At 41.5% G+C, this 7,505-nt stretch overlaps 1 pseudogene; it reads right to left on the reverse strand.

The window, feature by feature from the left end:
• Window positions 1–369: 369 nt before the first annotated feature.
• LOC107530402 (intraflagellar transport protein 52 homolog) lies at window positions 370–1,835 on the reverse strand (annotated as a pseudogene).
• Window positions 1,836–7,505: the final 5,670 nt, after the last annotated feature.

Consider the following 7,505-nt stretch of genomic DNA (forward strand, 5'->3'; position numbering starts at 1 on the left):
AGATCATCTCAGACAAACTTGGCTCACCTTGTCTCACAGGAGAATCCCCAGAAATACGGAATTATTATCCTTTTCAAAAGAACCTAGAATAACAACAAATATTAGACCAGAAAGGAGCTTGAGGGAGCAATTCTGTTCTTTTTAAAATTTTATTTAAAAAATACAGATTCAATCATATTTAATTGAAAAAAATGGAACATATCTTACATAAGGATCTTCTAAGCTAGAGATGTTATACCTACTTGGGCACTACAGAAGATACACAGCTAGACAGTAGACAGACAAATTTTGATAAAGGAGTTGAACAACAGAGAAATAGTTTACAAAGAGAGAATTGGGAGGTGGGAGATGTTTCAAGAGGCTTCGTCCTCAGAAATTGCCCTGGAAGGCAGTTTCCTTTGTACCAAAATCCTGGTTCAGCTTCTTGAACTCCAGCTTTGGGAGAAGATGTGCTCAAGGTATGTTTGTCATCTTGGTGGTCCTTTGGTAGTTTATTGGTTTTCCAAGAATGTCACCACACTTCCCGACACAGAACTCCAGGCCCTCTGCAGTACCCTTATTGGTAATCTGAGCAAGCCGTGCCTTCTCAGAAGAGAATGTCTCATCTAAGTCACACAGCTCTAGATGAGAAGGTGGCAAGTCCCTGAAACTTGGGGCAAGGGGGAAGGAAGTACTGCTGGCTGAAGGGCTGGCAGCGAGCCTCAAAATGAGGTTGGGTGAGCTGGAGAGGTTCATGTTTCACGTTTAGCTGTTCATGAGCCTGGATGACCGAGGGGAGGCAGGTGGTATCCAGCAGGTAAATGGACAGGTTGTAGAGGGTGACAAAGTCCCATGGGCTCTCATCGCCCTCCTGGCGACACACTGTGTCGGACAGCATCGTGTAGCCTCAGTCTGGTTTAGGTAGATGTTTCCTGTTGTGAGCCACTGGGAAGCAACATCTGTGATTTGCTGTTTTCTTTTTTTCCAAATATTGGTCAATAAACATGTGACACGAGCCAAGCACTGCCAGCTTCCCACTTTGGTTCTCTAAGGGACAGAAAGCCAGGATAAGTCTGTTACGTGGGAAAGTGAACCTGGGGACAGGAAAGCCCCTGCTGCCTCCATGACGCTCGATGTGGCACCAAAAGGATGTACAGAGGTGAGAGCCTCGGCCTGTTTCCACGGCTCTCCTCTAGGGTGACTCCAGGCACAGCCTTCCCTGCAGCTCGGCTGGTTTCCCGGTCAAGGCTCCGTAGGAAACGAGAGCTTCTTGCCCGGCCGGGCGTGGCTCAGCGGTTGAGCATGGACCTAGGATCCAGGAGATCGGGGTTCGATTCCCGGTCAGGGCACATGCCCGGGCTGCGGGCTCGATCTCCAATGACTCTCCCATCATTGATGTTTCTGTCTGTCTGTCTCTCCCTCTCTTTTCCTCTCTCTGAAATCCATAAAGATATATTTAAAAAAAGAAAAGAAACTAGAGCTTCTTTAGGAAGGAAATAGTGCACACTTCTAACCACAGCATCGTTATTACCCATGGTCCCATACGCTTCTAGGAGAAAGGAAATTTTGGGGTCAAATCCGGATTTGCCACCCTGTCCGAGCTTCACAAAAATATGTCACGGCCCTCGAGGTATTTCTTCAGCAGCTGGCACTCAGCGGCTGTCACTTGTCCCCTCGCCCCGTTGTAATCCACACGTTCAGCCCAGTAACGTCTCAGGTGCGATTTTGTCTTTCAAGCTCTGAATCTTCCAATTGCTCCGGAGACTCTTCTGCACGGATCTACAGCCATTGTTGGTGGTAAATGTTTCCTTTCTGTATGTATTGAAAAGGAAGGTGCTCCGAGGCTCTTTCTCCATGGTTACCTGCGGCCCAGTGACCCCCATCCTCACAGCCGCCTGCCAGCATCCTGAGGCTGTGTGTCAAGGCCGCTTAGCAATGGCCAAGGTCGAGAAGGGCGCCGGGAAGTCATGGACCTGGGCCCGGCAATCATTTTCTTAAACTATTCATATTGCAGAAAAGAACTTGAGTTTTGAGTAAATAGAGGGGTTTACTTACAGTCACCCAACTATTAACGACAGAGCTAGGACACTAACCTTTGTTAGGGTCTCACTGTCAGGTGCCCACATACAGAGCTTGAAGGCTGGGCTCTGCGGGGGTCCTGCTGATAATACTCCTGCCGAAGCACAGACCCCCAACACGAGTGGGGGAAGCAGCTGTGCATGGTGCTGTGTTCTTTCCCGCCTTCCCTTTCTCTGCCTTTTTTCAAAAAACTTTTTCATCAGATGTGCACATTTATCCATGAGACGAGATGAAGAGCTTTCATTGAGGGACAGGAAGATGGACGAATTAACAGATTATTTGGGAGTAAACCCTATGTCAGATTATGTGAATCTGCCCCCTTTTCCGTGGGCCACACTTGACCTCCATAAGCAGAAATCATAAAGGAGTTGAATATTGATTGCACCTTTCAGTCAATGCTTGAAGCTTGACTATCCTTACATAGCCTAGAATCAGATTACTTTTAAAAATTTATATAATTAACATGAAATATAATATATAATCTAAGTGTTCATTTTGACAAGTTTTTATATCATTTTTCATATTTTATTATGAAAATTTTCAAACAGAGGAAAATTTAAATACGCGTTAACAGTGAGCCTCCATAGTAGATCACTTAGACTCAGGGTTGACAGAGATTCATGGATCTACGGATTTTTGTCTTTCACCAAATACGGAAAAATCTTGGCTATTTTTTATTCAAATTATTTTTAGGGGGCCTCGTTCTCTTTCCTCCTGTTATTGGGGTCCAAACATTCCGTTAGACCCTTGGTATAGCCCTGAGTTCCCGAGGCCCCACTTACTGTTTTTAATCCTGTTTTTCTCCCTCTTCTTCAGGTTGGATAATTTCTGTGTCTTTGTCTTAAAGATCAATAATTTTCCTGTAATTTCCAATATGCTGTTAAGCTCATCCATTGCATTTTTTATGTCAGATTGTTTTTTTTCTCTAAAATTTCCATTTGTTATTTTTCTAGTTTCGATTTCCTTGCCAGCCTCCAATATGTGAGTCACGTTGGAGTCACCAGTCTCCATTGATTGCCTTTCTTCTTGAGTGTGGATAATAGTTTCCTTTCTTTATTGAATAATTTTGGATTATATCCTGGGCAAATGATATATTGTGGACACTCAGGGTTCTGTAATGTTTCTGTAAGAATGCTAGGTTTTAGTGTTAGGCAGGTAATTTGGCTGGACTCAGGGGGCAAACTCGGCGTGGAAGCTGAGGTTTCAGTTCAGTTCTTTAGCCTTCGCTGGACTGCGGGAAGTCTGCCCCTTGCGTGTGTAGTTTAGGAGCTAACGAGAGGCTTAGATCAAGTGTAATGTGAAATGTATTTTGTTTTCTTTGTTCAAGCGTCACTCCCCCTCCCAATATCTGTCTGACTTAGCCCTGCTCTATCTAATGCCTTCATGAAGTTGCTTTTTCTATTTTTCCCAGAGTTTAGTTATTAGTGTAGTGGAGTGGTCTGGTAGGAGTGGCCTGCTGTTACCAGAGGCAGGACCCTCCCAGGGAGGGGATTTTGACATCTGTAGACATACACCCTTGTTAACTTCATCCAAAACAAAGTACAGAGCATTTCCATCTGCACAGATAACTTCTTTGTGCTCTGTTCCAGTCAAGGTTTTTCTCTCACACCACTGTCTGATTTCTATGACCACTGATTAGTTTAGTCTGAATTTGAATTTCATATAAATGGAGTCTTACTGTATGTGTCATCTGTGCCTGGCTTCTGTCACTCAGTGTGGCGCTTTTGAGGTTCACCCCGGGTGTTGCGTGTATCAGTGGTTCTTCCCTTTATTATTGAATACTGTTCTAGTTCACGAATCTGCCAGTTTGTGTAGCCGTTTTTCTGTTAAAGGACACAGGCTGTTCTCAGTTTGGGGCTATTATAAATAAAGCTGCTATGGCTATTCTTGTCCAAGTCAGTCTTCTTTTGGACATACATTATCAGCTTTCTTTGTAAACAGGTAAGAGGGGCATTGCTGGAAGTCACAGTTCTCCGAGGCAGGTTAGCATTTTACACTCCCATCTGCGGTGTCTGAGCATTTCAGATCCTCACATCCTTGCTGATACCCGGTACAGTCAGAGTTTTTATTGTTAGCTATTCTAGGGAGTGTAAAATGGTACTTTACTGGTTGTAAATTGCATTTTCCTGATGAATAGTGATGCTGGAAACTTTTTCATGTGCTTATTGGCTTCTTGTGTATGTTCTTGTGGAATGTGTCTATTGAAACTTTTGCCAATGTTTATTGCATTTTGTAAATCAGTGATTTGTAGGAATTCTTTATATATTCTTGATATGTGTCCTTGGTCAAATATACATGACAAACATTTTTCTCCCAGTCTATACATTTTCTTAATGGAGTCTTTTGATAATAAGACCTTTAATTTGGATAAAGTAAATTTATCAATTTTTTTCTTTTATGGTAGTGCTTTTATTGTCCTGTCCAATAAATCTTTGCTTAACCAAGATTGATTTCTATCATATCATAGTGAATATTGGCTGGTTCCTGAATTATTTTCCCTTCTTTGAAGCTTTGAAACTTTGTATATTGTTTTTTTTTTATTCAGTGAAAGATGTTTTTCAAGGTAAAAATAAATATTTTTTTGCAGATTTTTAGATTTTGGGGCAAGACAATTAAAACATTAAGTAATGTTTATACAGTGACTTGCAAGAAATGCTACTTAATAGATGTTTGTAAAAGCAAATTAACCGACACTTCCAGTAGCAAACCCTCTCCAGTGGATTGAACACTTCTGACTTATTGCTGCAAATCTATGTGGCGGTGCACTTAGAACAAGTCCCGGAGCACTGATCTGCGCAGCTGTGTCCCAAGGCAGGCAGGGTTTAGCACTGAATCTCACAGACACATCGGTTCTGCCAAAGCACATGGAGAGGCACCTCACTTCAGCTCTTGCTTAAAAGATGACAACACTTTTTCATCAATGACAATAATGTCAAGTTAAGACAAAAATTTCTCACTGCATATTTCTGCTGAATGATTCGTCTCCTAACTCCATAAGGTAGCAACACAGCCTCCAAGTAAAAGTACTATGAAGTGCTTTTGGATTAAATAATAGATGAAGTTCTGAATATGCCAACTTGGCATGTGCTCAATGAGTGATGAAACTGGCATTTTCCAAGGCTGCACTGGTGTTCCCAAGGCTGCTTTTAAGCATGATTATTGCAGAAGGACAGCTTTCCCGTGAGTACTGCCTTTCACAGTGCCTATTCCAGAAGGGCCTTTTGGAAATGTATCGGAGATGTGGTAGCCTGCAGTAGAGCAGTTCCGGTTTAGGACAATATACACTAAACCCACAAAATCTCTATCATCTGGTTTCCCTGCCTCAGTATTTAATTTGTTCCAAATCCCAGCCCTGTTCTACTTGTGTCCTTAACAAAATCTTCTTCTGCCACCCTGTCTTCTGTAGTTCAGCACCTATAATGCTCTCAGTCATGGTTAAAAATGTATTCTCAGTACATTTTGTATGTTGTCTCTAGTTTCTTATGCATTGATATTAGATAAAGACTTTTATATCCATTTTACAATTAAGAAGTTCAAATTCATTAAGGAATTTCCAAAGCCACCCAGCTGGGAAATGGGTGTTTGGGGATTCGGTTTGTCTATCAGCAAAGCCTGAGCCTTTTCCTAGTGTGCACCACACTGCTTCCCTGGTTCAAGGGCACCATAAACTTTACTACAGTGGAAGGAAATTCCAGAGTTTAAACTATTGTCAAGGTAAGTCACATATGTAGTCTTTATATTAACCAGCCCGATAAGCTGGAAACAGCCTCATAGATATTTCCTGTTGTTTCTATGGTAAACCTTGACTTACGGACTTATAATTTTTCTGGCCCGTCCTATTGCTCATTTCCACAGTGGGTATTTAGCCACGTCACTGAATCCCTTTTAGTGAAACAGGGAGTAAGGTCACTTCCAGTTTGATTTGTGCAGCCTTGGATTGAAAAGGTTGGGCAAATGGCTGGATTTTCTTTGTTTAGGCTCTTTTTGGTTGAGCCTGTAGGAAAAGTTAGAATTAGTTAGAAAGAACAAGAGAGCCATCTAGTTTGGTTTATTTTCTCAAGTTGATTATTTGAGGCTAGCAGTCTACAGATGAAGAATTTTAGTGATCAAAACCTGGAAATACGTGTTGTGCTGTATTTAGTCTGTTTCATTACAATGTAAGATTGCTGGAGGTACACAGAGAAGGTTTTCGTTGAAAATAGCATACAATATTGATGATCTTTTCCAAGCCGCTCAAAATGACCGTTTAACTCAGAGTTTTATGCCTGGCTACCAGAAGATATGGAGATGTTTTCGCTTCTTTTTTATTTATTTTTCACAGATAAAGCACAACACGCACTGTCCACACGGCCCTTCATTGTGCTCTGTTGCAGGAAACTAGCTCACACTCTTGGAATGTGCAATCTTTCCCTGCCCAAGGTTTTTGTTTTTCCTCCACTCACAGAGAGGATTGTTCCTGTTCTACCAAGGACACATCAATAGAGTCACTGTCCCAGCCGATGGATACTTTCTGCTGTATTGATAGAACAGTGCGCAAAAGGACTAGCAGCCTTCTCTGTGTGACACGGTAGGTGTCAAGAGATATTTTGAAAACAAAGAATAGACATTTTACAATCATCGGGCTTATCACGAATACTAGCAATTGGTAACTCCAGTTCTCCTCTGGAAAAGTGTATTTCCGGATCACTTTCTCAAAAGAGGAGCTATTCTTTGCCCGACGAATATTTAAATCAAGATTCGTGTCCTCTGTGATATATATACCTGTACATCCCCACGGAACATGCAGTTTGCATTAGTGTTTATCAGTTAAGTGTTTTCCATCAGCAACATAGGGTTAGTGAGCTTCTGTATGAAAAGTGTCATTGGACACATAGGAACGCCACAGGGCCAGCATGGTCAGAATAAATTCCTCGTTCAAAACTCGGTTTTCCTCTAGGTAGGCAACTACTTAATGAGAGAGAAAGAAAAAAAGAGAGTCTCCCCTTTGCTAGAGGCTAGACCTGGTAAATGAGATCATTTAAGTGAAAATATTCAGAATTATAAAAGTAAGGATAAATTTTATGTTTGCTGTCTTCACAGATTCTCTGTGTTACTCGCCAGTATTTTAGGCCTACAGCTATGTAGGAAATGAATGAGAAAAATCTGGAAATTTAATGGGTAGGAATACAATTTACAACTGTAGTTTTAAAAAAAAAAATTTATTAAATTTATTCGGGTGACATCAGTTAATAAGGTTATATAGGTTTCAAGTATATATTTCTATGATAAATGGTCTTCATATTGCATCCTGTGCCCCCCACCCAAAGTCATATCTTCTTTCGTCTCTACCCTTTACTACCACCGACCCCCTCCCCTCTGGTAACCACCATACTATTTGTTGTCTGTGTCTATGAATTTTTGTTTGTTTTTTCTTGTTTTTTCCCTTGTGTGTTCACTTGTTGCTTTCA

The sequence above is a fragment of the Miniopterus natalensis genome, chromosome 9 (assembly GCF_054644295.1).
Source record: "Miniopterus natalensis isolate mMinNat1 chromosome 9, mMinNat1.hap1, whole genome shotgun sequence".
Taxonomy (NCBI): domain Eukaryota; kingdom Metazoa; phylum Chordata; class Mammalia; order Chiroptera; family Miniopteridae; genus Miniopterus; species Miniopterus natalensis.